This window comes from Lutra lutra, chromosome 5 (genome assembly GCF_902655055.1).
Source record: "Lutra lutra chromosome 5, mLutLut1.2, whole genome shotgun sequence".
NCBI lineage: Eukaryota > Metazoa > Chordata > Mammalia > Carnivora > Mustelidae > Lutra > Lutra lutra.
In genome coordinates this window covers 141,969,476-141,997,247 of record NC_062282.1, presented here as the reverse complement: position 1 = coordinate 141,997,247, position 27,772 = coordinate 141,969,476, and the positions used below count along the sequence as shown (strand labels likewise).

Sequence of the window (27,772 nt, the reverse complement as noted above, 5' to 3'; positions counted from 1 at the left end):
TTTTAATCTCTCCTTCTATTTTCAATGATAGCCTAGCTGGATATAGTATTCTTGGCTGCATGTTTTTCTCGTTTAGTGCCCTCAATATATCATGCCAGCTCTTTCTGGCCTGCCCGGTCTCTGTGGATAAGTCTGCTGCCAATCTAATATTTTTACCATTGTATGTTACAGACTTCTTTTCCCGGGCTGCTTTCAGGATCTTCTCTTTGTTACTAAGATTGTAAATTTTACTATTAGGTGACGGAGTGTGGACCTATTTTTATTGATTTTGAGGGGGCATCTCTGAACCTCCTGGATTTTGATGCTTGTTCCCTTTGCCATATTGGGGAAATTCTCTCCAATAATTCTCTCCAATATACCTTCTGCTCCCCTCTCTCTTTCTTCTTCTTCTGGAATCCCAATATTTTAATGTTGTTTCATCTTATGGTGTCACTTATCTCTCAAATTCTCCCCTCGTTGTCCAGTAGCTCTTTGTCCCTCTTTTGCTCAGCTTCTTTATTCTCTGTCATTTGGTCTTCTATATCACTAATTCTTTCTTCTTCCTCATTTATCCTAGCAGTGAGAGCCTCCATTTTTATTGCACCTCATTAATAGCTTTTTTTATTTCAACTTGGTTAGATTTTAGTTCTTTTATTTCTCCAGAAAGGACTTTTATATCTCCCAAGAGGGTTTCTCTAATATCTTCCATGCCTTTTTCAAGCCCGGCTAGAACCTTGAGAATCGTCATTCTGAACTCTAGATCTGATATATTACCAATGTCTGTATTGATTAGCCTTTGGTACTGCCTCTTGTTCTTTTTTTTGTGGTGAATTTTTCTGCCTTGTCATTTTGTCCAGATAAGAGTATATGAAGGAGCAAGTAAAATACTAAAAGGGTGGCAACAACCCCAGGAAAATATGCTTTAACCGAATCAGAAGAGATCCCAAATCGTGAGGGGGGAGAAAGGGGATAAAAAGAGGTTCAGAAAGAAAAAAAAATGAAACAATTTAAAAAAACGAATAAAGAAAAAAATATAAAAAGGAAAAATATATATATATATATTAGATCAACTAGTTAAAAAATGTTAAAAAAGAAAGGGTAAAAGTTAAAAATAATTAGCAGAAGAAGAAAAAAAATTGAAAAAAAAATTAAAATAACTGCAAGGCTAAAGAATCATGTGGAGAAAGCCGTGAGTTCCGTGCTTTGCTTTCTTCTCCTCTGGAATTCCGCTACTCTCCTTGGTATTGAAACTGCACTCCTTGGTAGGTGAACTTGGTCCTGGCTGGGTTTCTTGATCTTCTGGGGGAGGGGCCTGTTGTAGTGATTCTCAAGTGTCTTTGCCCCCAGCGGAGTTGCAGTGCCCTTACCAGGGGCCGGGCTGAGTAATTCGCTCGGGTTTGCTTTTGGGAGCTTTTGTCCCTGAGCGCTTTCAGTAGAGTTCTGTAGGACTGGAATGAAGATGGCGGCCTCCCAGTCTACGGCCCAGAGGAGCCGAGAGCCCGGGGCCCCACTCCTCCGTGCGCCCTCAGAGAACAGCGCCCAATTACTTCCGTCACCCTGGCCTCTGACCGTGCTCTGAGCTGACCGAGCCTGTGACCAGTTCAAGGTAACCCCGAGCTTAGAGCTCACTCCTTGGCTCTGTCTCTGTAGTCAGCTTCCCTGTTCTAATACCTGCAAGCTCTGCAACACTCAGACACCCCCGATCCTTCTGTGACCCTGCGGGACCTGAGGCCACACTGACCCTGTGTGGGCTTCACCCCGGTTAAGCCTCTGGAGTGATGTCCCTCAGTGGAACAGACTTTTAAAAGTCCTGATTTTGTGCTCCGTTGCTCTGCTGCTTGCTGTGATCTGCCCCCTCCCCCCACGGTCTATCTTCCCATTGCTTTGGATTCACTTCTCTGCCAGTCCTACCTTGCAGAAAGTGGTTGATTTTCTGTTTCTAGAATTGCTCTTCTTCTTCTCTTCGATCTCCCCTTGGATTTGTAGGTGTTTGCAATCTTTAGATAAGCTATCTAGCTGATCTCCTGCTACCTGAAGTAGTCTCAGCCTGCTACTTCTCCGCCATCTTGACTCCTCCTCCCTTTTTAAAGATTTTTTAAGGATTTTCTAGGTGTAAAATCATATCATCTGAAAATAAAAATAATTTTTTCTTTCCAGTTCCCATGCCTCTCATTTCTTTTTCTTGACTGACTGCTCTATCTAAAACATATTGTACTTTGTTGAATAGGAGTGGAGAGAGTGAGATGCCTTTCCTTGTTCCCGATCGTAAAGGAAAAACTTTCATTCTTTTACCATTGAAGATGATATTACTTGTGGGCTTATCATAGGACTTGTATTATGTTCTTATATATTCATTCTATGCCTTTTTTGTTAGGATTACTTTATTATGAATAAGTGTTGAATATTTTCAGATGTTTCTTTGTGTCTTTTGAGATGATCATATGATCCTTTTTCTCTTAATATGAAATAATACATTGGTTGATTTGCTTATGTCTAGCCATTCTTGTATTCCAGGATAAATCCATTTGATCATGGTGAATGGTCTTTTAACTGTACTACTGAATTCATGTGCCTAGTACTTTGCTGAGAATTTCTTCATTCATATTCATCAGGAATATTAGCCCATGGTATTCTTTTCTGACATCATCCTTAACTGGACTTGGTATCAGGGTAATCTTGGCCTTGTGAAATGAGTTTGTGGGTACTCCCTCCTCTTTAAATTTTGGAAGGGTCTAAGAAGGATTGGGGCTAATTCTTCAAGTGCTTGATAAAATACATCAGTGCAGCCATCTGGTGATGGCCTTTTCTTTGTCAGGAGGGTTTTGGTTACTGATGCACTCCTTTCCCTAGTAATTGGTCTATTCTGATTTTCTATTTCTTTCAAAACTTCAGTCTTTGTAGGTTGTATATTTATAATAATTTTATCATTTGTTCTTTGTTGTCCAGTCTGTCAGCATGTGGCTGGTCAAAGTAGCCTCTTATGATCCTTTCTATGTCAATGCTATCAGTTGTCACGTCTCCTTTTTCATTTATAATTTTATAATTTGGGTTCTTTCTCTGCTTCCTTTGATTAGTCTACCTTAGTCTATTTAAGGTTTTGTCAATTTTGTTAAGTTCTTCCCAGAACCAATGGTGAATTTGGTTCATCTTTTATATGGGTTTTTTTGCTTGTTCTCTATTTCATTTATTTCTGCTCTGGTCTCCATTACTTGTTCAGCTAAGCTTGGCTTACTTAGTTATTTCTCCATTGCAGTGTAACCTTAGGTTGCTTACTTGAAATATTCCTGGCTTCTTAAATTCTTCCTAAGCATTTACTGTTTACATACTTCCCTCTTAGAAATACTTTTGCGGGGGGGGGGGGCAGCTATGTGGCTTAGTTGGAAGCATCTGCCTTCAGCTCAGGTCACGATTCCAGGGTCCTGGAATTGAGACCCACATTGGGCTCCCTGCTCAGCAGGAACCTCCTTCTCCCTCTGCTCTCCCCCTGCTTGTATTCCCTCTCTTGCTCTCTGTCAAATAAATAAAATCTTAAAAAAAAAAAAAGGAAAGAAAGAAATGCTTTTGCAACATTCCATAAGTTTGGAACATTCCATGTATTCATTTTACTTTTTTTTTTAAAGATTTTATTTTTTTGACAGAGATCACAAGTAGGCAGAGAGACAGGCACAGAGAGAGGCGGAAGCAGGTTCCTTGAGGAGCAGAGAGCCCGATGTGGGGCTTGATCCCCGGTCCCTGAGATCATGACCTGAGCTGAAGGCAGAGGCTTTAACCCACTGAGCCACCCAGGCGCCCCAGCCATTATTGCTCTAAATGTGCATTCTGACCCTTCTCCTCTTCTGGAATTCCCATGAATCAAATATGGGCATACCTCATTTTGTGGCACTTTACTTTCTTGTGATTTACAGATAATGCATTTCTTTAAAATTGAAGGAATGGGGTAACGTGCATCAAGCAAATCTCCTGGTACCTCTTTTTTCCAACAACATTTATTCCCTTGGTGTCTCTGTCGCAAAATATTTCACACTTTTTCATTATCATTATATTTGTAATGGTTGTCTGTGATGAGTGGTTTTTGATGTTATTATTCTAAATATTATATGCACATGGTCTGTGGCACCCTAAAAAATGGTGAACGTAATCATAAATCTCATATGTGTTCTGACTGCTGCATCATCCACTATCAGTCCACTCCGCCCCACCCCCTGGTCTCTCTTCTCCTTGGCCTTCCTAGTCCATGAAGGATTACAAGTGAAATTAGGGTAATTTATAACCCTAGATTGGTCTCTAAGTGCTCAAGTGAAAGGAATAGTCCTATATTGCTTGCTTTAAATAAAAAATTAGAAATGACTAAGCTTAGTGAGGAAGGCATGTTAAGAGCCCAGAGAGGCCCAAAGTTAGGCCTTTTGAGCCATTTCTGAGGTAGGCCTATGCATAGTTATATCCATGGAAAGAAGAAAGGAAGAAGGAAGGAAGGAAAAGGAAAGGAAGAGAGAAGGCATGAAGGAAAGAGAAAGAAAGAAAAGAAAGAAGGAAAGGAAGATAGGCAGCACTGTAACAAGTTTAAGGATAACTGCACATAACACCTGTATTTAGCTGGCTAGGATATTTTGACATGGGTATGTGGGAAACAGGGCTACCATCTGTCCCATCATAGCAGCTTCTCTCCTATTTTCTCATCAGATACTAGAAGACAATAGACTTCTGAAGGACATTAACAATCTATAAAAATAAGGGACAAAAAAATGATAAGTACTGCCATGAGGTTGCTTACTCATTGGCTGTGTATATAAATACTTGGGTTCATTTGGACAGTCCAAACTAAGTTTGACAATGAACTACTGCTAAACACTTTTTGAAAAAGAAAATGTTATATTAACTCAGCACCCTTAATGAGGAATTGTGCCTATTATATGGCAGAAAGAACAACCCCTGGTAATCTTTTATTCATGTAATAGTGGATCCTTTCTAAGAGTGCTTCTTAGTTATTATTCTATAAACATCTACCCCACAGTGCTTCTCCCATGTATGATGCCTTACAGTGCACAAACAGCTTCCACTCATGCTTTAAGTTTTAACTTGGAGTATCTTCGCAGTGACCCAGAGACCATGTTAGCCTGCTTATTCTAAAGTTGGTGGACTGGAAAATGAAGTGAGCAGCCTCTTCACACTCAGCTTCTAGGGAATAATGGGTGCAGGCTGGCCAGGAGGGATTCGATACTCGAACCATTCCAGTATCCCAGGCAGGCGAGCCTCTAGATTGTGCTGACCTGATAGACGCAGGCTCCACATTCCAAGGGAGTTTGGCTCCAGATGCTTACTTGTGATCTAGTCATTAGGAACACCAAGAATTTTCCTACATAAACAACATTATACAAACTATATTGTAGGGAATTATAATTTGACTATCCCTGTCTGTACAACTTCATTGCATTGGTAAATTACATTTCAAATTCTGGCTTTGGAACAGGGTTCTTCCCCACAGAGGAGCATTTAATGACTTAGAATTTTTGAAACATCAAATGGGGATGAAAATGGAAACTCATCCAGCCGGACAATCTTATTGTTCTGGTTTGCGACACCAAGTCATAGAAAGGATAAAGAACTTGACTTGTTTACTTTGAGTTTGCAATGCACAAAGAATGTTGGCCACGGGGGCAGAAAAGAGCTGCGGTTCAGCCTGATTCCACTGGGCCAACTGTGTGGCTTGGCCCAGGGCCAGCCATCTGAAAAGGGGTGTTTTGTTTTTTCTGTTTTTCGTTTTTGTTTTGTTTTGTTTTGGAGGTACCAAGTTCTGTGCCTGTGGAGAGGAGTTTGCTCAGAGTTGAGGTTGAGCTGTTTTCCTAATGTGTGTGAAGGAACTGTTTGATGTATATATGTATTCACACTGTATTGGTCCTGCCCCTTTCCTTGCTAGTAGGTCTGTGAGGGTCCTGCGCCACTGAACGTAGCTTTATGTGCTCACTGTTACGGTGCTGTAGCATTCCAGGGAACAAAGGCGGTGAAATGTGTTCATTGTTAGCTTACAGACATCTGGGGCCGTTCCAGGTTCAGGTTATTATAGCTCATGCTGTGAACAATCTCACATTCATTTGGTCATTTGATCAGTATCTGCTGATGATACAAATTATCACAAGTTTTCAGTTTGCCAACACATGGAATTTGAAAATGAGCTCACATGGCCCCGTCTCTAGAGTTTTTGATTCCGTAAATGTGGGATAGGGCCCCACAGTGTACATGGGATGACAGTTCTTAGGTCCTGCAGCTGCTCTACAACAATCACGCCATTGGTGTTCTCACTGAGTGAATGTGATGGTTTCTTGCTGGCAGTGGGGATTCCTGTGGAATAGGCATCTTTAAGTTGTAAACCAACCATGAAGACTGGTCTTAGCTAGTTTGATTGATTTTGGAACTAAAGAAAAATCAGTATGTGCCATAAATGTATTTTAATATTTATTTAACTTCTAAGATATTCTAGATATTCTAAATATTTATTTAACTTCTAAGAGTTGAAAGTGTATGTCACAGTCTATTGTCTTGGGATGTCTTAGCACATCTTGGTTTAAGTCACTGTAGCCCAGGACTGGATTGTTTGTACGTACTTAATAGGGATGGAAAGGGGGAAAAGCAGGAAGGAGGAAGGGAGAACTGGCAGTTTTAGGACCTCTTTTTGTTTGTTTGTTTGTTTGTTTGTTTTTAAGAAAGTTCACATTTTGGGGCACCTGGGTGGCTCAGTGGGTTAAGCCGCTGCCTTCGGCTCAGGTCATGATCCCAGGTCCTGGGTTCAAGCCCCACATCAGGCTTTCTGCTCAGCAGGGAGCCTGCTTCCTCCTCTCTCTCTCTGCCTGCCTCTCTGCCTACTTGTGATTTCTCTCTGTCAAATAAATAAATAAAATCTTAAAAAAAAAAAAGAAAGTTCACATTTTTTTTTTAAGATTTTATTTATTTGACAGAGATCACAAGTAGGCAGAGAGGCAGGCAGAGAGAGAGCGGGGAAACAGGCTCCCTGCGGAGCAGAGAGCCTGATGCGGAGATCAATCCCAGGACCCTGAGATCATGACCTGAGCCAAAGGCAGAGGCTTTAACCCACTGAGCCACCCAGGTGCCCCAGTTTTAGGACCACTTCAGCTCACCTCTCACTATTAAACATGGGACACGGGAAAATCACCAGCCCCTCTTGTCCAAAGACCCCTCCCTCCTCTCTCTGCATGCCCCCTGACTTTACTCTGAAAACCTGCTCAGAGTGAATCTAGCAGAAAATGAGGTTAGTCATCAATACTTTTTGGTTATTAATGCAATTTCCATACTATCAATGGAAAAAAGTTTGTACTTAGATCTTTTTGTTTTATGCACTCAAAACAGTATTAACCTTTTTTTTAAAGGGTAGATGAAGGTTTCAATAACTAACAACTCAAAGAAGTTTTCTGTGGTTTCCATTTAGTAGTTCTGAAAATAAAGCAAAACTACAAAGAGCTTAGCTTTCAAAAGCGAGGGTCATGGTTAAGGTTATCTAATGGGAAAAGATTATGATGAATATGGCAAGGAATCCTCCATTATTCAGAACTGCTGGGTGTTGAGAGAATGCTCCTAAGTCGGAGTACTTCATGTAAACTTTGTTCTCTTACCAAAGCAGACCAGTAAAACTTTAAACCCACAAAGAAAATGAAAATGGTTTACAAAGTACTGTACATGAGGCTGTAATTTGTGGACAGGTGGTGGAGAAGCTCCTTCTTGCTGTGGAGAAGCTCCTTCTTGCTAAACCCTGCCCTTTCCCTGCTCTGCACACCATTTTGAAAGCCAGAAATGGGCATTGAAGCCTACAGGTGTGAGTATCAGGGCTTCCAGAGTATCTGGCAGGGAAATAATCCTCATAGTCCTCTCTGCCTCATTTACTACTAACCAGGAAATGGACCACATGTGAAAATGAGAAAAGCAGGCCACATGTGAAAGTTTAAGCAAAAAGAATGGACGTTAGAAAAGATGTCTTTCATATACTCTACAATGAAAACAATCCACAAATGAGAGAAAGTATCCGCAAATAGAACCATGTAAAGGTCTTAGGCTCTAATGTTACAATGCGTCACTGATTCCCTTGACTACTGTTAAGAAAATGACTGGGCTACGACCTGCTATTTCCAAATTTCAAACTATTGAGATAGGAAAGGTACAGCTTAAGTCATGGAGAACCAGGTAGGCGTAATACTCTTCTAAACATACATTTTCATGTCTAGAGTGATAGTTCAGTTTTTGTTAATTATAGATAATAATCCACATGGAAAAGAACTCCCAATGAGCATTAAAACCCTGGATTATTCTTTTATTACATCTTTTCTGTGTGCAGCTCATATATTAATGTATGTTCATATAATTCAGAAGATAAATGAACTATAATAAAATGAAGTAGATTATATTCATGTTTTATTTTCTACTCCAGTCTTTTATAAATGAATGGCTAATGTTCTGAGATATTACTCTAACAAAGCACCTTTAAAACAAGAGAGGGTTGAGAAGGCATCATTCCCTGATTCCCAAGCTTTACAACGCAGGCCTGAGGCAACCATATCCTTGTTGGTTACCTTGGAGACCCTTTTCTCCATCTGGAACAGTTAACCATTCCCTAGTACAGAATGGGAAGAACAGAAGAGAGATGGGAAGGGGGGGAAAGCCATTGGACATTGTGCCTGTAATGATTGTGTGTTGGGAATGCTGTTGATATCATAACAAACAAAGCAAAACACACTTGATCATCTTGGGGCATTCAACATAAATTTCTGTTGAAGTTCTCAAAACAAAACAAAAACAAACCTTAGGTTTGCCAATTATCATGTGATATAACACAGTATGATAATTTATTAACTATATTGCAAATTAAAATGATGGTTCCCATCTAGGATCAGAGAACCCATTATATTCTATCTAGCCACATTGTGTTATCAACATCAATGATGGTAACTAAAAAACCATCTTTTGAGCTACTGAAGGTCATGGGGGAAACTATCTTATCCAGAGAATCAATTCTACTAGATAGAAATGAGTTCCAAAAATATTTTGTCATCTCTAGCTGAATGTCAACTTAAAAATATTCCTTGTCTGGGGTGCCTGGGTGGCTCAGTGGGTTAAAGCTGCTGCCTCGGCTCAGGTTATGATCCCAGGGTCTGGGATCAAGCCCTGCATCAGGCTCTCTGCTCAGCAGGGAGCCTTCTTCCCCCCTCTCTCTCTGCCTGCCTCTCTGCCAACTTGTGATTTCTGCCTGTCAAATAAATAAGTTCTTTAAAAAAAAAATCCCTTGTCTGAATTATCTAACAGCTAGTGCAAGGGTTATTTCATATAAGGAAACTGAGTCATTGCTGGTGCAATATACCCTTCCAAGAAATTAGGTTGAGCTAAAAATTGGTCTTTGTTCCTCGGCAAGAGGTCTTCTGGTGAAAGAAATTTTATTTTACTTTGTTTTATTTTATTTATTTTTTGGAGAGAGTAAGAGTGGGCATGTGCAGGAGTGGGGGGGTGGAAGGAGAGGGAGAGAGAGAATCTCAAGCAGCCTCCATGGTCAGTGAGGAACCTGACTCTGGGCTGGTCTCAGGACCCGGACACCATGATGTGAACCGAAGTCAAGAGTCTTTGACCAACTGAGCTACCAGGCGCCCCAAGAAATTACTGTAATGACAGAAAATGTCAGGAAGGATACCTTGAAAATGCTATTTAATTACATCTTTATTTTTCTTAATAACTTATTTCGTATTACAGTAAAATTTCTTTAGCTCAATGGATGAACAAGCCAGTTACTCTTCTGTTCCACCAAAGAGTAATACCTTCTCAAAGAAGAGAGCTTAGAAAGGGGGGGGCACCACATTCTCCATACTCCCCATATCCACCAGAACTGTCCCCTAGAAACAGCCACTGTCAATACCGTGGTATTTATCTTCCTAGTCTCTTCTCTGTACAAACGTATCTATATTAACACAAAGATTCAAACTATATGATTAGGTTTTTCTCTTTTGGCAATATATTGTTAATGTTTTTCCTTAACAACAAATACTCATTCATAACCTTTTTAGTTATTATAAAGGATTCATCATAGAAATGTACATTGTCTTTATGTTATATGTAACTGATGAATCACTAAATTACTTCTGAAACTAGTAATACACTATATGGTAATAAAATCAAATTCAAATAAAAATAAGTAGTAAGGGATGCTTTGTGTATTTCAACTTGGGATTTTTCAAAAAGCACCTAATTCTAAGGATATTAATAAAAAGTTATGACCTGGGGCGCCTGGGTGGCTCAGTGGGTTAAAGCCTCTGCCTTCGGCTCAGGTCATGATCCCAGGGTCCTGGGATCGAGCCCCGCATCGGGTTCTCTGCTCGGCAGGGAGCCTGCCTCACTCTCTCTCTGTGCCTGCCTCTCTGCCTACTTGTGATTTCTGTCTGTGAAATGAATGGATAAAATCTTTAAAAAAAAAAAAAAGTTATGACCTATTTCTACCTCAGTTAAAACCCTTTGGAAGGGGTGCCTGGGTGGCTCAGTGGGTTAAAGCCACTGCCTTCGGCTCAGGTCATGATCCCAGGGTCCTGGGATTGAGCCTCGCATCGGGCTCTCTGCTCAGCAGGGAACCTGCTTCCCTTCCTCTCTCTCTGCCTGCCTCTCTGCCTACTTGTGATCTCTGTCTGTCAAATAAATAAATAAAATCTAAAAAAAAAAACCCTTTGGAAGATCAGTAGTGATGAATGTTAAATTCAAGCAGAAAAAGGAGAAACATCATATTGAGATTGTAGTGAGTCATCTCAGAAGAGGACAGAACAGGGTAGACTCTTCAACATAAAATGATACCAGCACGACTGGTGGATTGATTCTATGACACTGGCTCCAGAAAGCAGGGAGCTGTGTTCTGAGACTAAACACTACCTCAAGTATAACTCGCAGAAAGCATGTCTAGGGTCTCCCGTTCCTAGCCTTAAAGATAACCAGGTGCTTTTCTTAGTGAACTGTATTCTAGCACCTATAGTAAAAAGCAACAAAGCAGACTTATTATGAATGGATTTTGCCTTACTAGAGGTTGTTCCTGAAGAAACAGTTGCATTCTTCAGTCTTAAAGAACAATAAACAACATAGCATTTTTTTTTTTTTTTCCTGTCGAGCAAGAAAGGCATGAAATTATTTGGGGAATGGGTATATTGTATTAGATGGGCAATAAAACAATCTTGTTTCTCTTTCATTTAGAGTGTTATGCAAAGTGTCCTTGAAAATCCTACAAGCAGTCAAATATGAGGGAACACAGTGCTGAACATTAGGAGGTGAATTTACTAGACCATCTACTAAGTGATCTAAATTAGGAATGAGATAGAGATACTGGGGGCAGAGGGGAAGAAAGTAAATTAAAAAGATAAGCATACATTTTATTGATTTACTATTCACTCTGTTAAGACCATGTAATTCCAATTTTAACTTAAATCTCATATATACCCTAAAGGAACTCAAAACTCTTGTGACGTCTGTCTTCTCAAATACGTAAATATTTTTAAAGCATAGAAGTCTATTACCAGTTGATTTGGTTTCATTATGATATCAACTTGTACATGCAACTCTGTGAACATTTACATACAACCCACTGTGCGCCAAGTGTCAGACTTGGTTCCAGCCAGAAAGGCAACGGCTCCATCTGATTGCACTTGAAGGCCACTTGTTAGCATTTTTTTAGCCTTAAAGCATTTTTTCATTAAGGTATGTGCACGGTATTTCTAGACATAATGCTATTATAGTTAGTAGTCGACAGCATAGGTAAACACAATTTTGTATGCACTGAGAAACTGTGGTCACCTCAGCAGCACATTCGCTGGAATCATAGGCACTGAGAAGCCAAAAGCTTTGATTGGCTTTATTGTGATATTTTTTTAATTGTGGTGTCTGGAGCCAAATCCATGGTACCTCCAAGGTAGGCATGTACTTTTGTTTCTCTGTACTGTGAGTATAGGGCCCGTAGGATATTTCATTTTTTTTCCCTACTCTAATTGAATGATTAGAAATATCTAATCCTCTATGTCAGTGATTCTTGTCTGTGTGAGTGCGTGTGTGTGTGTATTTTATCCTTCTCTCTCTTTTTTTTTAATTAACATATAGTGCATTATTTGCTTTAGGGGTAGAGGTCTGTAAATCATCAGTCTTACACAATTCACAGCACTCACCATAACACATACTATTCCCAATGTCCATCACCCAGCCAGGTCACTGATTCTTTTGGATGGTCAAATCTGCTTCTAAAATTATGTAGGGAATTACTAAATTCAGTTATTAAATCTTTCTGGTTTTCCTTTTAGTGGTTGCTGTTTTTTGCCCAAACTTGTTTTAGTCATGCCTTGTTTTCCTAACTGTGCAGTGGTCTGTGTGTTTTCCTTGTTTGCCAAACTTCCTTCAGAGGATTATCCTGAATTCTTTGTCTGACAGTTCATATATCTTCATTTCTTTAGGGACAGTTGTTGGAGCTTTATTTATTGTGTTTGGTGATGTCATATTTACCTGATTTTCTGTTTTCCTTCTTATTTGGTATCTAGATGCCCAGAAACATCTTCCCAAGTTTGTTCAGTTGGGTGTCTGGGCACATACACTAATAATGTCCTGGATCTGCTCTTGTGGTCTATTTTTGGGTGAGGCATCTGAGCTCTGATGTTGGGGATGGGAGGGTATGCAGTTGGCTGAGAACAGTAGGATAGTACTGCTGGCTTGAGTCCTTACCCAAGTGAGGCTGTAGGATGGGGTCTTGGGTTGTCTGAATTCTCTGGTCGGCCTCACTAAATAATCAGGACTGGGTACTATATTGAATAATAGAGGGAGCTATGAATTTGCTTCCCTGTCCTCACAAGGCAGCAGAACCAGACCCAAAGCTTGTACAGCTCATTGTTTGAAGGTTTGAATCAGTTCAGTGGGTACTGAGTTACTCAGTCTGGTGAGGCCACTGGTTTTGTACTGCATCTAGCAAAAGCCAGGGGCCGTGCTCTCTACTCAAATGCCACCATAAGTAGGGCTAGTGGGTGAGCTACCCAGCTTCTTGTGTGCCCTGTGGTTGTGCAGGCTGAAGGCTGTATTCATCAGTGGATCAGGCTACAAATTAGTTTCTCTGTCTGGAAGCAGCAGAAGTATCTATAGAGTCAGTAAAGCTATTGGTTTGTTGCCTTAATCCATCCTGCATCCCAAACTCTCTAGATAAATAGGGCTTTTCTCTGCAGACTATAGGCTCTGCCTGTCAGACATCGATGTCAAGAAGGGCTGGTTGGGTTTTTGCAGTTTCCTGATGTCCTTGCCAGTCCTACTGGTCAGATGGAGATGGGAGACATTCTCCAGAGAGGGTAAAGCTATGTCTCTGTTCTCTTGCCTGGATGGGATGGGGATGGGCCTCTCCAAGTATATTTAAATTTCTCCCGAAAGGCCTGGTCCATCAAAAGGGGCCAGAGACTCCCTCAGGCTTGGCTATGAATTAATCACCCTGCCTGGGCATTCCAGGGGAGTCCTCCAAGCCCTGTACTAGCTTTGCTCCAGGGGCAGTGATCTCTGCTTTCCTACCTCTCAGCTCATGCACTCCTGGCTACACACCTTCCAGGTGTTCTTTTGAGCCCCTCAGGCCAGATGGGGCCCAGAAGCCATAGCAGGTTGGGTCGGGTTTCAATTCACTTTCACTCGTCTGGGTGGAATGGAGGGGCCACTGTAGGCAACTCCCTTTTTTTCTAAGTAGGCTTTCCCATGAAGAGGGGTTTGGGAGCTGCCCTCAGTCATGGGTATGAATTACTCTCCCTGTCTACAGAGCAGGGACACACTCTATGCCTGGTACTGGTTTTGTCTTGAGTGCAATTAGCACTACCAACCTGCCTCTCTGCCTGAACGGGGTTTCCAGGTGCTGCTGCCAGCCCCTCTGGCCAGATGTGGTTAGGAGACACTCTGCCCAGAGGGTGGGACTGGGATTGCACCTTCCCTGGGCCTGAGCAAACCAGGTCCTAAGACCAGCAGAACCTCTCATTTGAGAATCTGAGTAAGGCAGGTTTGCCCCCTGCCAAGTTTCCTACCCTGAGTACACCTGTGACTTGCTTCTGCAGATGAACAGCAGGTGGTTAGGGTTCTTTCCTGGGCACTGCAGGGGGAACTTTGTATGCCCAGATCTGAGTGTTGGGTGTTATAAGCCCCTCTCTCTTCTCCATGGCAGTGGCACTGGGGAAGTGCTTGAGCTCCACAGATGACCCCGCAGCCCCCCCATGAGACTAGAGTATGGTCACTTAAAAAGTGATGTACAATGCTGAAGCAAACTAGTTGTCCCTGTGGGCTGTTCCCCCCTCCCCACCACCACCACTGGAGGTAGGAGTGTCTCAGGAGAGACCTCTCCAGGTGGTGCTGCACTGCCCTGGGAGAGGGACAGTGCCCTCAGCATGTAGCCACTTCTCCTAACCTCCTAATTCAGTTGGCCTTGGACTCAGTGGTGCAAAGGAATGTTTCAGCTTCACCTCCTGTGTTCTAGAATTCTCTCAGTGATGTCTTGTTCTTAAAGAGATGACAGCTGTTCTTGTGAGTGGGGGTAAAGTCAGGAATGACCTCGTCATCATCTTGGTGATGTCATTTAACCGGAAGCATATTAACCCACTGTCTCTTTGATAAGCTCAAAATTGGTGCGAATATGGAAAACACTAGAAGATACTGGGTGACTAAAATGGGAAGAGATAGTGATTGGATTTAAGGAAAGTGACACACGTTTGCATGAATTTGTACTGACAATAATCACTAGAGTCCTTTGGCTAATTTTACTTAGATGTTACCATATCGATCATATGTAAGGTATATGTCAACTTACAAACAAATAGGACTGTATAGAACCTACCCAATATATAGGGATAGGAAATTAGCATTCTCTATTTCATTGGGAACTAAATAGCATTTAGTAAAGGTGGTGGCTTTGTTACAGCTTACTTTTTCAAATGGCTAGCTCTGTCATTCACTTAGTAAATACTTACTGAGAATCTACTATGTACCAGGCTCAGGGTTGTAGGGATACTCTGGTGGCCAAAATAAATTCCTCCCTAAATACCTTCAGTTGTAAGGAGAGCACAGACCAGTAAACAGGCTAGTAGAAAATGGCATTCGTGATAAAACTGAATAGGTACTTGGTACAGAAAAAGGAGGTTTACTCTTTCTTGCAATCAGATATTATTAAAATGAGTTTGAGGGGTGCCTGGGTGGTTCAGTCAGTTAGGCATCTGACTCTTGATTTCAGCTCGGGTCATGATCTCAGAATCCTGACAGCAAGCCCTTTCTTGGGCTCCATGCTCAGTAAGGAGACCGCTCATCTCTCCCTTGCTCTTTCTCTCTCTCTCTCTCTCTCTCTCTCTCTCACACACACACAAATAAAATCTTTCTAAAAAATGAGTTTGAAAGAAAAGTCAAAGGTAGGAAAAAAAAAAAAAGATCAGATCTCAGATCCCTGTAGCTTTTTGTGTAGCTGGAGTGTGACAACAGAAGGTGGGAAGCAGTGTGTGATATTAAAGAGGAAACGCTGGGTTATGTTGAAAGGGTACACTTAATGGTAGGAGTTACTCTGAGGGTATTGGTGGACAGGTTGTCAAGTTACTGAGCAGCGTCTCTCCACTTTGAAGAGAAGATCAAGCCCTATCCAGCTTTGGACCCTTATTTTCATCAAAGCCCAAGGCGTGTAACGTTTCCTGGCTACTGATGAAGGTTATCTTTATCTTGCTAAATCTGTTACTCCTTTTCACCTAGGTAGTTCTACAACTCTTCCTAACTCTTAAGGTCCTCCTACAGTTACATAGGATATTTTACAGTAAAGAAACTTCAAGATGTATTTGTTTTAGAGGGAGAGAAAGCACATGCATGAGTGGGGGGAGGGGCAGAGTGAGACAGAGAATCTGAGGCAGACTCCCTGGTTAGCGCAGAGCCCCGGGTCCCCTTGATCTCTGGATGCTGAGATCAGGACCTACGCCAAGACTGAGAGCTGGCCGCTTAACAGAGTCACCCAGGCGCCCCTTAAATAAAGAAACTTCTATCATGCCACTGATTAATGGCATCCTGACTCTCGATGACTCCTTTTCCTTTTCTCTCTTTAAATCTGTGTCTTTCTTTTTCATTACATACTATGTCTTTTGTTACCAAGAGAAAATCTCATTCCTTTTTTTCTTTCCGTTGTAACTTCCTAAAAGTTAACCACTCCATTGTGGAAACACAAAGATAGTCACAAATACCAGGATCCTCTGAGATTCAGACCTGTAGTCATCTACCTTTCCCCTCTCTCACTGCTGCTCTGTCACATTGATCTTACTGGCAATTGTTTGTCTCTTCCACTACAACCCAAAATTGAATATATTTTTCTTGGTCTTGGACCTACAGGGAAAAGTTAACTGTCCTATTTTTTTTATTGTACTGCAGAAAAATATTTCATTTGCTTTATTTATTGAAAACATTGGTCCTGGATGAGGGAGTTACCTTCTATTCATGAAGAGTTTGCTCATAAGTAAGCCTGAATTATATCACAGATTTTCCCCAAATCAACTAAAAGGAATATTCTGATTTTTTCCTGTGCATATTTCCTTTTAACCGCTCTCATCTTCATAAAATATGAATCTCTCAGTGTACTTCCACAGTCAACTGCTGAATTCATTCTGAATATGTATTTATAAATGTCATAGTTGTTTGAATGTTCTGTTTTTCACTGTCTTCCTTGTTTTACCTGGAATTCATGCTTCATCACTCTAAAAAGATTTTGCCATACTCACACTCTACTGCTCTTACATCTTTTCAACTCATTCAACTTGCCAAATTCTAACATAAATAGGCTCTCCATTCACTCTCTCTTAAAGTCCCACAGCAAAAAGTTGTTTAACAGATAGATTGCTCTTACCATAAGTAGATAATCTTCAAATCCAGCTGAACTCAAGGGACCACGCTTACCCATCATACAAAAGAGTACTAGTCAACTCATATTCCCATACATGACCATATTTGCTTGAAACTTTCTCTTTTTGTCTGTGAAAGAAAAACTGTACTGGACACTTGTTAAAATGGCAAGAGAATTTATTCAAGACTATCACAATAGGAGTAAGAGATTGAACTCAACTCTGCCGAAACACAAGAGAGATTATAAGGACCAGTGAAATCTAGGGGAAAAGTACTGGAGAACAGTGGGAAAGAAATTAGTCCATATGACTAGGCATCTATGTTTCCATTTAAAAAAATATATATTGGGGCACCTAGTTGGCTCAGTGGTACCTGAGCTTTCAGCTCAGATCATGACTTCAGGGTCCTGGGATTAAGCCCTGCATCGGGCTCTCTGCTCGGCAGGGAGCCTGCTTCCCCCTCTCTCTCTGCCTACTTGTGATATCTCTCTGTGACAAATAAATGAATAAAATCTTAAAATATATATATATATATATAATTAGTATATAATTATAAAATAATCATAAAAGTATATAATTACATGTAAATTGCAAAATTATAAAATACATTATAAATAATAGAAATACATTTCTATATAATTTGTATATGATTATAGAAAATACATAATTTATATTTATATATAATTTATGATTTTTATATTATGTATAAATAATAGCTTTAGAATATATAATATAAATGTATATATTATATAATATGTATAACATTTTTTTCCCACGTACATACACACACCCTCCCCTCCTGTTGGTTTTGTTCCTCTGGGGAACCCGGAGTTGGTTATGCTAACATATGTATACATACAAATGTAGAGACACAGACAAACTTAAAAGTATCTACTATACTCAGTGCAGCCATGGACATGAGTGAGCTTTATGGCCCACAGTTGGAGTTAAAACCAGCCCGCTGACCAAGTGAACAGAACGGTCGTTCAAGAAGATGCCAACTACACTCCAGCTGTCTCTAGGTTGGAGGTCGAGGATGGAAGAGAGAAGCCAATCATGTTGGTTGAACTTGAGAGTTTCTTTCTTCTCTCTGCAGGAGACAAAAATGGGAGGGTTTCAGTTTCCCTTTCCCCATCCTCTAGGAAACCATTTATATTTGCCTGAAAAATGTGGAGCATGATGTTCTCAGATGTGCTCTTCTTGAGATTGCTTTGGCCTTCCAAAATCTTAAATGGTTACATACAGATTTTAGGATTTTTGGTTCTATTTCTGTGAGAAAAGACATGGGAAGTTTGATAGGGATTGTTTAGAATTTATAGACTTCTTCGGGTGGTATGGATGTTTCAATCATTTTAATTATTCTAATTTCTTTCCCTGTATTTGTGCCTTATTCAATGTGATCAGTGTCTTACAGCTTTCTTTGTGCATATCTTTCACATCTTTATGTTAAACATACGTAATTTACTGTCTTGGCGATTCTAGCTCAAGTTTTGTCAGTTTTGTTACTTTTTGAAGAACCAGCTTAGTTTCATTGATCTTTTTGTCTTTTTACTCATCAGGCACCAAGTGTCTATTGATTTCACTCTGGCCTTTGTTCTTTCCTTATATCTATTAAATTCAGGCTCTGTTTGTTCTTTCTATAGTTCCTTGATGTATAAAGTTAAGTTGCTGGAGGCTCTTCTTGACAATGGTTGTAGGCATTCATTACGGTGTACTTCCCCATTAGAACTGCAGTTGCCGTATCTGTCAAATTTGCTAAGTTGTATTTCCCTTTTCATTCATCTCAGGTATTTTGATTTCTCTTTGGATTTCTTCATTTAGCCACTGGTCATTGCAGCATGTTGTTTTGTTGCCTAACATCAGATCTATCCTGGAGAGTATTTTGCGTACAGTTAAATATGCATATCTGTTCCTTTTGAATGGACTGTTCTCTACAGAACTGTAAAGTCCATCTGGTCTCACATGCCCTTTTAAGGCCAGTGTTTTCTTATTGATATTGTGTCTGGATGACCTATCCATTGATATAAGAGGGGTATAAAAGTCCCCTCCTATTATTATATTGCTGTCCATTTCTCCTCTTAAGTATGTAAATATTTGCTATATAAAATTCAGAGCCCCTATGTTTGGCACATAGATACTCACAACTGTGTGTGGTGTATTTAGAAGGAACCTGGAGAGAGCCTGTCATTCATTACCATCAGGCGCCAAGTATTTCTTGCCAAGGACATTTTTATCTTTGGTGGTTGTCTGTTCACCTTGGAAAAGAGACATTAACTACCTCAAACTGCCCAAACTCAGGCTAGAACATATTACACATGCAAAAACAAAGACTAGGATCTCTGTCTCCATAATAGAAGTCAAGGAACTTCATGGGATTAGGTCTCAGTGGCTCAGATCAAAGTTTATAGGCAGGTAAAGTTATTTTTGGCCTCAAAGGAGGACTCCTAAATCAGGAGGGAGGAGATCAAGCTGGGGATTTAGACTCTAGAAAGCAGACTGTGAGTCTGGTTTTCTTCTGGCTCAGTATGTGAATGAACCTTCCAAGGTGTTGGGCTTGGACACCCTGATACAGACCATGGCTTGATGGAGAGTGGTTGAGCCTGTGAGTCTAAGATAAGGAAGGGGTGTGGATCATATTACCTGTGCAAGAGTCTAAACCAGGAGAACATCCCAAGAACAGTTGCCCGTCAGGCCTCTGAAAATGTGAATGCTATGTGGCAGTGAAGCCTGCACCGCAGTAATGAATAACATATTGGCCATATTGTGAATCAACAGCTTGAAGTTCACAGCTGTCTTTTTTGACGTTGGAAGTTTTGAAGTAAGATTCTAAAAGTGACTAAAAGTCCCTGTGTTTTAGATCATTCAGATCAAAGCAGAGTTACTAAACCACATGCCAGTTAGGGACAACAGCCATTAATTACGAGTTAAGAAAAAAAAAAATTTTTTTAAATTAACATATAATGTATTATTTGCTTCAGGGGTACAGGTCTGTGATTCATCAGTCTTACACAATTCAGAGCACTCCCCATACCACATACCCTCCCCAGTGTTCATCACCCAGCCACCCCATCCCTCCCATCCCCCTCCCCTTCAGAAACCCTCAGTTTGTTTCCTGAGATTAGGAGCCTCTAATGGTTTGTCTCCCTCCCTGGTCCCATCTTCATTTTTCCCTCCCTTCCCCCCACAAACCCCCACCCTGCCTTTCAGATTCCTCATATCAGAGAGGTCATATGATAACTATCTTTCTCTGATTGATTTATTTCACTCAGCATAATACCCTCTAGTTCCATCCATAACATTGCAAATGACGAGATTCGATTTTTAATGGCTGCATAGTATTCCACTATATATATAGGTCACATTTTCTTTATCCATCCGTTGATGGAAATCTAGGCTCTCTCTGTAGTTTGGTTATTGTGGACATTGCTGCTATAGACATTAAAAAAAACTATTTTTGTTCCCAAGTTTATGAAATATATCTTTGTAAATATCTATACTGAAAATATTAGGTCTCTTCTACAGGTTTCTTACCATTTATTACTTTTCATTCCTCTGTATATCAAAATATTTTTGACTTTTGATTATTTGTTCTTCAGAATCTGATACCATGTTTAAACTTCCGCACATCTTAAAATTAGTTATTTTATTAATACTTAAGTGGGAGGGGAGGAGGGAGAGGGAGAAAGTCTTCTTAGCAAGGAGACTCCATGCTGAATATGGAGTCCCATATGGGTCTTGACCTCATGCCCCTTCGATCACAACCTGAGTCAAAATCAACAGTTATATGCTTAACCAACTGTGCCACCCCTTCACCCTATCAATTATCTCTTTTTTTGCTAAATAATCTTTATTTAGTAAAGTCATGTTCTCTTAACATGACCTTTCTGTAGAATTGCATAATGTTGGGTTTCTTAAATCTTACTGGAAATACCAATTATTTTAATGTTCCTCTTGTTCCTTACTACATCTATGTCAAAGAAGGAAAAAATGTTATTCCTCTAATTCATCTTTATAAAATACATTGTGGATGTGCGGTCTGTAATTGTTTTAGATGGATTCTCAAAGATCATGGTGTCCCTACATAAGTCTTTCAGATACAAACAAATGGAGAACATTTTAGAGTAATTTTACTTTCTTATCTCAGGTGCCAATACAAGGGGAAGGAATTAAGAGGGGACAGTAGACAGGGCAAGAACCTTTCTTGCACTGTCAAGACATTTCTTCCCTGTAGCAGCTTCAGGTGGTTTCAGTCAGCACCACTCTTACCCTGCACAGTGAGCCCAGGATTGGTAGCTGTGTCCAGGCTACACCTTCTGATTCTCCAAAATCTGAAATAAACCCCAGATGCATGAAGGAGACAGTACCTCCAACATACTAACCCAGGCCTGTTTTCATTCTCTGGCCACAAACCCTGAGTGGAGAACTCAGCGTTTCTGCTGACAGTTTTATATTTTCCACCCCTAGGAAAGAAGGCTTTTTCCCTCACATGAGGGGAGGCACATTTCCCAAGCCTTCATTTATGCTCCTCACATACTCCTTCTTACTTATGTTATCTTCTGAGGTAATCTTTGAAGTGTCTTAAAAGTAAATAACATTTTTCCTTCTCAGAAGTGATTCACATTTTCCCCTATGTTGATGATTCTTAGGTTATTTCTTTGAGAAACTCTGAGTTAGTCACCATGAAAACACATATGCTTAAGAAAGTAACTTTATCAAGAGCTATTCACAGAATAGTGAATGAGAAATAAGAATGAGAAAAACTTGGTTCTGTAATCTAAGGGTAATGTAAAAATTTTGAATTTATGATTTGGAGGAGGGGGATGTTAAAGGATAGGCACAGCGAAGATATAAGATATAGGATAAGATGTTAAATATCAAAATATGTACAAACCCCAGTACCATGAACAATGAAAAAATGTTGTGCTCAGTTCTTCAGGAGTAGAATGGGCATACCTTTTCCACTGAGGACATCTAAACACTGTCTTGTGTGGTATGTCAGTATTTACAGCACAGTGATTTACTTTGTATCTTTTTTTATTAAGAATTTGGTATTTATATTTTAGATCAGCTCTAAATACAAGAAAAAAATCAGTTCAGACAAAAGCTGGAAAAGGCTTTTCCTATCCTCATTTATTTCTCTCTTGGTAGTTGACAAGCATGAACATACTTGATCAGTTGCCAGGGATATTGAATTAGACTTTAACACTCCTACCCTTCTCATTCTCTAGTTACTACATTTTTCCCCCCAAATTTCCAACTCTCTGCTTACATTACCCATCTGTTATGGCCTACTGTCTCATTTTTTCCCCCATAGATCCTTAGCATATTAATAATGGTGGCTTTAAAATCACACACTGGTGCATCTGGGTGGCTGAGTCAGTAGAGCATCCGACTCTGGGTTTTGGTCTCAGGATAGTGAGATCAAGCCCTGCTTTGGGTTCTGCTCTCAGTGGGGACTGCCGTCGATCTCACAGGCTCATCACACACTAAGCCTCCAGAAATTTGTCCATTAGAGTTCAGATTTTCCTACCCTCCGTACTGGTTGCCACAGACATTTAGGTTTATACGTAGGTAGGGTGTGATGGTCTATATTCCCCTTCCTGTCCCACTAATTTGGAGAGAAATTTGCTTTCTTACGCCTTTGACAGAACTAAGAAGAGCTATTAGTTTTTTAGTTCCTTCAAATTTTTCCTTGTTAGGACAGAGTGGAAACCAAATGTCCCTTCTTTGTTTATTACCATAACTATATCCAGTTTGTGAAAGTTGGCCCTGACACATTGGTGCTACACTGAATTGATATGTAAATATTATGGAAAGCCTGCCTGGAAATGCTACCCTGATAGTAAGTAAAAATTTATAACGTGAATGAAAATAGAGAAGATGAATTTGGTTCATAATTAGACATATGAATGACAGTTAAAAATAGGACAGTGTACTTACTGTTAAAGCAAAACAATGTATTTATTCTTTTCATTTCATTCTAAAGGTATCTACATAACTGAGGCCAAGGAAATGACTAACGATTTTTTAGACTGATTTTAAGAAAAAATAACTTTGCATATTATAATTTTCTCATATGTCCTTGTTTTTATAATGCAGAGATTAATGCTTTTCTAGATGCTTATGCCAATGTAAGAACTGTGTTTTAAATCTGACATCTTAGTGTAGACAGCTTTCAAAACTGTTTTTAACTTACATAGAATTAACATGTAACATTATGCTATACAACAAAAGCTCATATGATTGAATATTTGTATATTTAGAGAAATGATGACCATAATAATTCTAGTTATGAGGTAGGTTCTAGATTCTACCTGATTCTCCATGTATTTAATTTTTTTCCTCTGATGAAAACTTTTAAAATCGACTCTCCTAGGAACTTTCAAATATCCAATATAGTTTTAACTATACTCCCCCTGAAGTATATTCCATTTCCATCATTTATTTGATAAGTCCAATTCTGTGTATTTTAACCCTATTATTCCATTTCCCTCACCCCCACCTCTGGCAACTACCAGTCTGTTCTGTGTATGTTTTAAGATTTTATTTATTTACTTGAAAGAGAGCACAAGAAGGGAGAGGGTCAGAGGGAGAAGCAGGCTCCCCACTGAGCAAGGAGCCCAATGCGGGACTTGATCCCAGGACTCCTGGATCATGACCGGAGCCGAAGGCGGTCACTTAACCAACTGAGCCACTCAGGTCCCCTAGCTTGGGTATTTTGTTGGATTCTACAGATAAGTGTGATCATTCAGTATTTATCTTTCTTTGTCTGACCTACCTCATTTAGCAGGACGCCCTCAGAGTTCATCCATGTGGTCACTAATGGCAAAATATTCAGTTTTTCTGGCTGAATAGTAGTCCATTTCATATATTATACCTATATATTTTACAATATATATGTCTATATATAGGTATATACATATATGGTATGCACACATATGTATATATCTGTATGTACACACACACACAGATACATAGCTAAAGAAAATGTGAAATATATTTATACTATTTCTCCAGTGTTAGAAATTTAGGCTGTTTCTAGATCATGGTTATTATATAAAATGCTGTGATAAACATGGGGGGTGCATATTGTTTTTACAGTGATGGTTTTTGGTGTGTGTGTTTTACCACCCACGTGGCATTTATTGATCAATTCCTATATATCAGGCATACAACTGTAAGATATTGACCCTGCTCACAAAAGCTCTGGGACACGTAAACCATCAAATGAGTTGGGGTATTTGCTGCTGTAGCTGCCAGGCAGAAGAACCAAGGGGTACAGGGGAAAAAACAGGCAATGTCTAAGCTGACTGCAGACCTCAGAGGATGCCCAGAGGACAGGGTGGGCAGACATCTTGGGCAGGGATGCCAAGGAGTCAGAGGCCCTGCTCTGGGGCCAACACATGCCCAGGGAACAGAGGGCATGGCCCAGGGGGCACAGCTGCAAAGCAGGGCGGCTCTGTGGCCCTCCCCACAGGTACCTCTCCTGCTCTGCCAGCCTGACCTCTCTGCCCAGATGTCTGTGCTCCCACCTGAGGCCCCAAGCTGCAGCTGTGAGAGAATCCTCTGCTTTCATTTTCTTAAGGCAAGTCCACAGAGGTGCAATTCCTGGATCGTAGGGTAGGTTCCATTTTTAATTGTTGGAGGAACCTCCATTCTGTCTTTCACACTGGCTTCACCAGTTTGCATTCCCACCGACAATGCACTAGAGTTTCCTTTTCTGCTCAGCCTTGCTATTTCTTGTCTTTTCGGTAACACCTTTTCTCAGAGGTGCAAGGTGGTAACACTGCGGTTAAGATTTGCCATTCTCGGGTGCCTAGGTGGCTCAGTGGGTTAAGCCTCTGCCTTCAGCTCAGGTCATGGTCCCAGGGTCCTGGGATCAAGCCCTGCATCTGGCTCTCTGCTCTGCGGGGAGCCTGCTTCCCCGCTCTCTGTCTGCCTGTCTCTATGCCTACTTGTGATCTCTAGCTGTCAAATACATAACTAAAATCTTTAAATTAAAAAAGAAAAAAAAGATTTGCAATTCTCCCCTGATGATTAGTGATGTAGATCACCCTTTAGGTACTTGCTGACCATCTCTGTCTGCCCTGAAAAAAGATCAGCTCAGATCCTTTGCTCATTTTTCATTCAAAGGCCCCTTGTTTGCTATAGTCTTGTAGGATTTCTTTATATATTTTGGGTATTAACCCATTATCAGGAATGTAGTTCACAAGACTTCTCCCCAGCTGGTAGGCTGCTTTGTTTCGTGGAGTATTTGCTTTGGCGTACAGAACTTTCTAGTTTGATATAGTCGTACTTGTTTAAGTCTGCTACTTTTGCCTTTCCTTTTGGTGTCCCATCCAAAATATTGTTGCCGACAACAGCTGCAGGCCTATGTTGTCTTCTAGAAGTACTATTTCAGGTCTTACCTTCAAGCCTTCATCCACTTTTAATTCTGTGGCAGGTAACTGGCCAGTTTCCCCAACACCATTTGTTGAACAGACTCTCCTTTCCCCCAGTGTGTCTTCTTGCCTTTGGCATAAATGAATTGACCATAAAGGTGTGGGTTTCTTTGTAAGCTCTCCACTCTGTTCCTTGGATCCATGTGTCTCTTTCCATGCCGCTTCCACACTATTTTGATTAGCATAGCTTTCTGCTATATTTGAAATCAAGGCATGTGAGGCCTCCAGCTTTGTTATTTTTCTAGATTGCCAATTTGATGCCTTCTCTAATTCCTTCCAGGGCTTAGGGCTGCTTACTTCTATAAGAAATGTCACTTGAATCTTTGCATTGCTTTGGGAACTATGTACATTTTTACCATATTAAGTCTTCTAATCCATGAGCACAAAACATCTTTCCATTTGTTTGTGTTATCTTCAGTTCTTTCGCTGGTGTCTTAAAGCTGCCGTTGTATATGTCTTCTACCTCCTTGACTAAATGTGTTCCTTGACATTCTATTCTTCTTGAGAGAGTAGAAAATGGGATTATTTTCTTAACTTTTTAAACTTATTTTCTTAACTTTTTTTCCTCTAATAGTGCTTTATGAGTGTACAGAAATGCAACAGATTTTTGTGCCTTGATTTTATATCCTTTGAACTATTTGTCTTGTTATTTTTAACAGTTTTGGTGGAGTATTTAAGGTTTCATAGATGTGGTATTACATCGTATTCAAGAAGTAATAGTTTTACTTATTCCTTGCCAATTTTGGGTATCTTTTATTTCTTCGTTGCCTAAATGCTGCTGTTAAGAATTAGAAAACAGGCCTATCTCAGAGATATTGTGAGTTTAGTTTCAGACCATCACAATAACCAAGTTCACAGCAAAGCAAGTCAAATGAAGTGTGGTTTCCTAGCGCATGTAAAGGTTAGGTTTAGAGGTCCCTGGGAGGCTCAGTCTATCAAATAGCTGTTTCTAATCTCAGGGTCCTGGCACCAAGCCCTGCGTTAGGCTCCGTGCTCAGTGGGGAGTCTGCCTGAGGATTCTCTCTCTCTGAGGCTCCCCCTGCTCACACACTCTTTCTGTCTCAAATAAATCTTTTTTTCAAAGTTAGATTGACAATATACTGATGTCTATTAAATGTGCAGTAGCATTATGCATAAAAAGTATACACGGTGATTTGGAAAAAAAAAAAAGCAGTTTATGCTAAATAATGCTAATAATCTTAATCTGAGTTTCCAGCAAGTTAGTCACTGATCACCATGACAAAAATAATGAAAAAGTTTGAAATATTGTGAAGATTACCAAAATGTGACACAGAAACACGAAGCGAGCACATGCAGTTGGAAAAATGGCACCAATAGACTTGTTTAGTGCAGGGTTGCAAGAAAACATCAATTTGTAAAAATTGCATTTTATCTGCAAAGCACAATTAATTGCAGTGACAGCAGGTGTGCCTAGGTCATATCAAAGTGGCAAGAGTGGACATCATTTTATCTTTTCCCTATTGAGTATCATGTTAACTGTGTGTGCTGCACATGGCTTTTGTTATGTTGAGATACATATTTTCTATGTATAATTTTTAAACGTCTTTCATGAGCAAATGTTCCACATTGTCAAGTACTTGGTCTACTGAGAGATCATACACTTCTTTCATTCTTTTAATGTGATGTAGCATAGTGATTTGCAAATGCTAAGCCATCCTTGTATTTGAGATGATTGTTCCTTTTAATGTGCTGCTGAATTCTGTTTGTCATCATTTTGTTTCTTTTTTTTATTTTTTCTATTTTGCATTTATACTCATCAAGGAGATTGGCTTACAGTTTTCATTTCCAGTAGTGTGCCACCCTGGATTTGATACCAAAGCAATGCTGGCTTTGTAAAATGAGTTCAGAGCATTGACTTCTCCTCAGTTTTTTTTAAAGAGTTTCAGAAATGCTAGTGTTAATTCTTGAAATGTTTGGTAAAATTTCACCTGAGAGGCCATTTTTCTTTTGGGAGGGTTTTGCTTGCAGATTCATTTTCTTTACCAGTAACTGGTATATTTAGATTTTCTTTTCCTTTCTATTCGTTCTTGGTATTTTGTATGTTTGAAAGAATTATTTTCATTTGTTCTTGGCTGTCCAGTTTGTTGGCCAATAGTTGTTCATAGCAGTCCATTATAATCATTTATATTTTCATGGTATCAGTTGTCTTACATATAATTTAGTTGATTTGGATATTCTAATTTTCCTTGGGAGTCTGGCTAAAGGTATGTCCATTTTGTTTAACTCTTAATTTCATACATCTTTGCTGCTTTCATGTTCTCTATTTCACTTATATCTGCTTTAGTTTTCTTTCCTCCCTTACTTGTACTTCCTTTGGGTTGGATTTGGGCCTCCTCTTCTGTTTCCTTAAGGCATAAGAGTTAGGTTCTGCAGGGGTCTTCCCTCCTAATATAGGCATTTGTTGCTGTAAACTTCCATCTTAGGAAAGCCTTTGCTGCTTGTTCTAAGTTGCTG

The 27,772-nt window shown here is 40.0% G+C and overlaps 1 long non-coding RNA gene across 1 annotated transcript in view; it reads left to right on the top strand.

The window, feature by feature from the left end:
- The first annotated feature begins 1,547 nt into the window (after nt 1-1,547).
- Nucleotides 1,548-27,772, top strand: part of LOC125100290 (uncharacterized) — a 202,424-nt gene continuing 176,199 nt past the window's right edge. The window contains exons 1-2 of the long non-coding RNA XR_007127492.1: nt 1,548-1,585; nt 22,556-22,698. This is a non-coding gene — a long non-coding RNA (uncharacterized LOC125100290). The remainder of the gene's footprint in view (nt 1,586-22,555; nt 22,699-27,772) is intronic.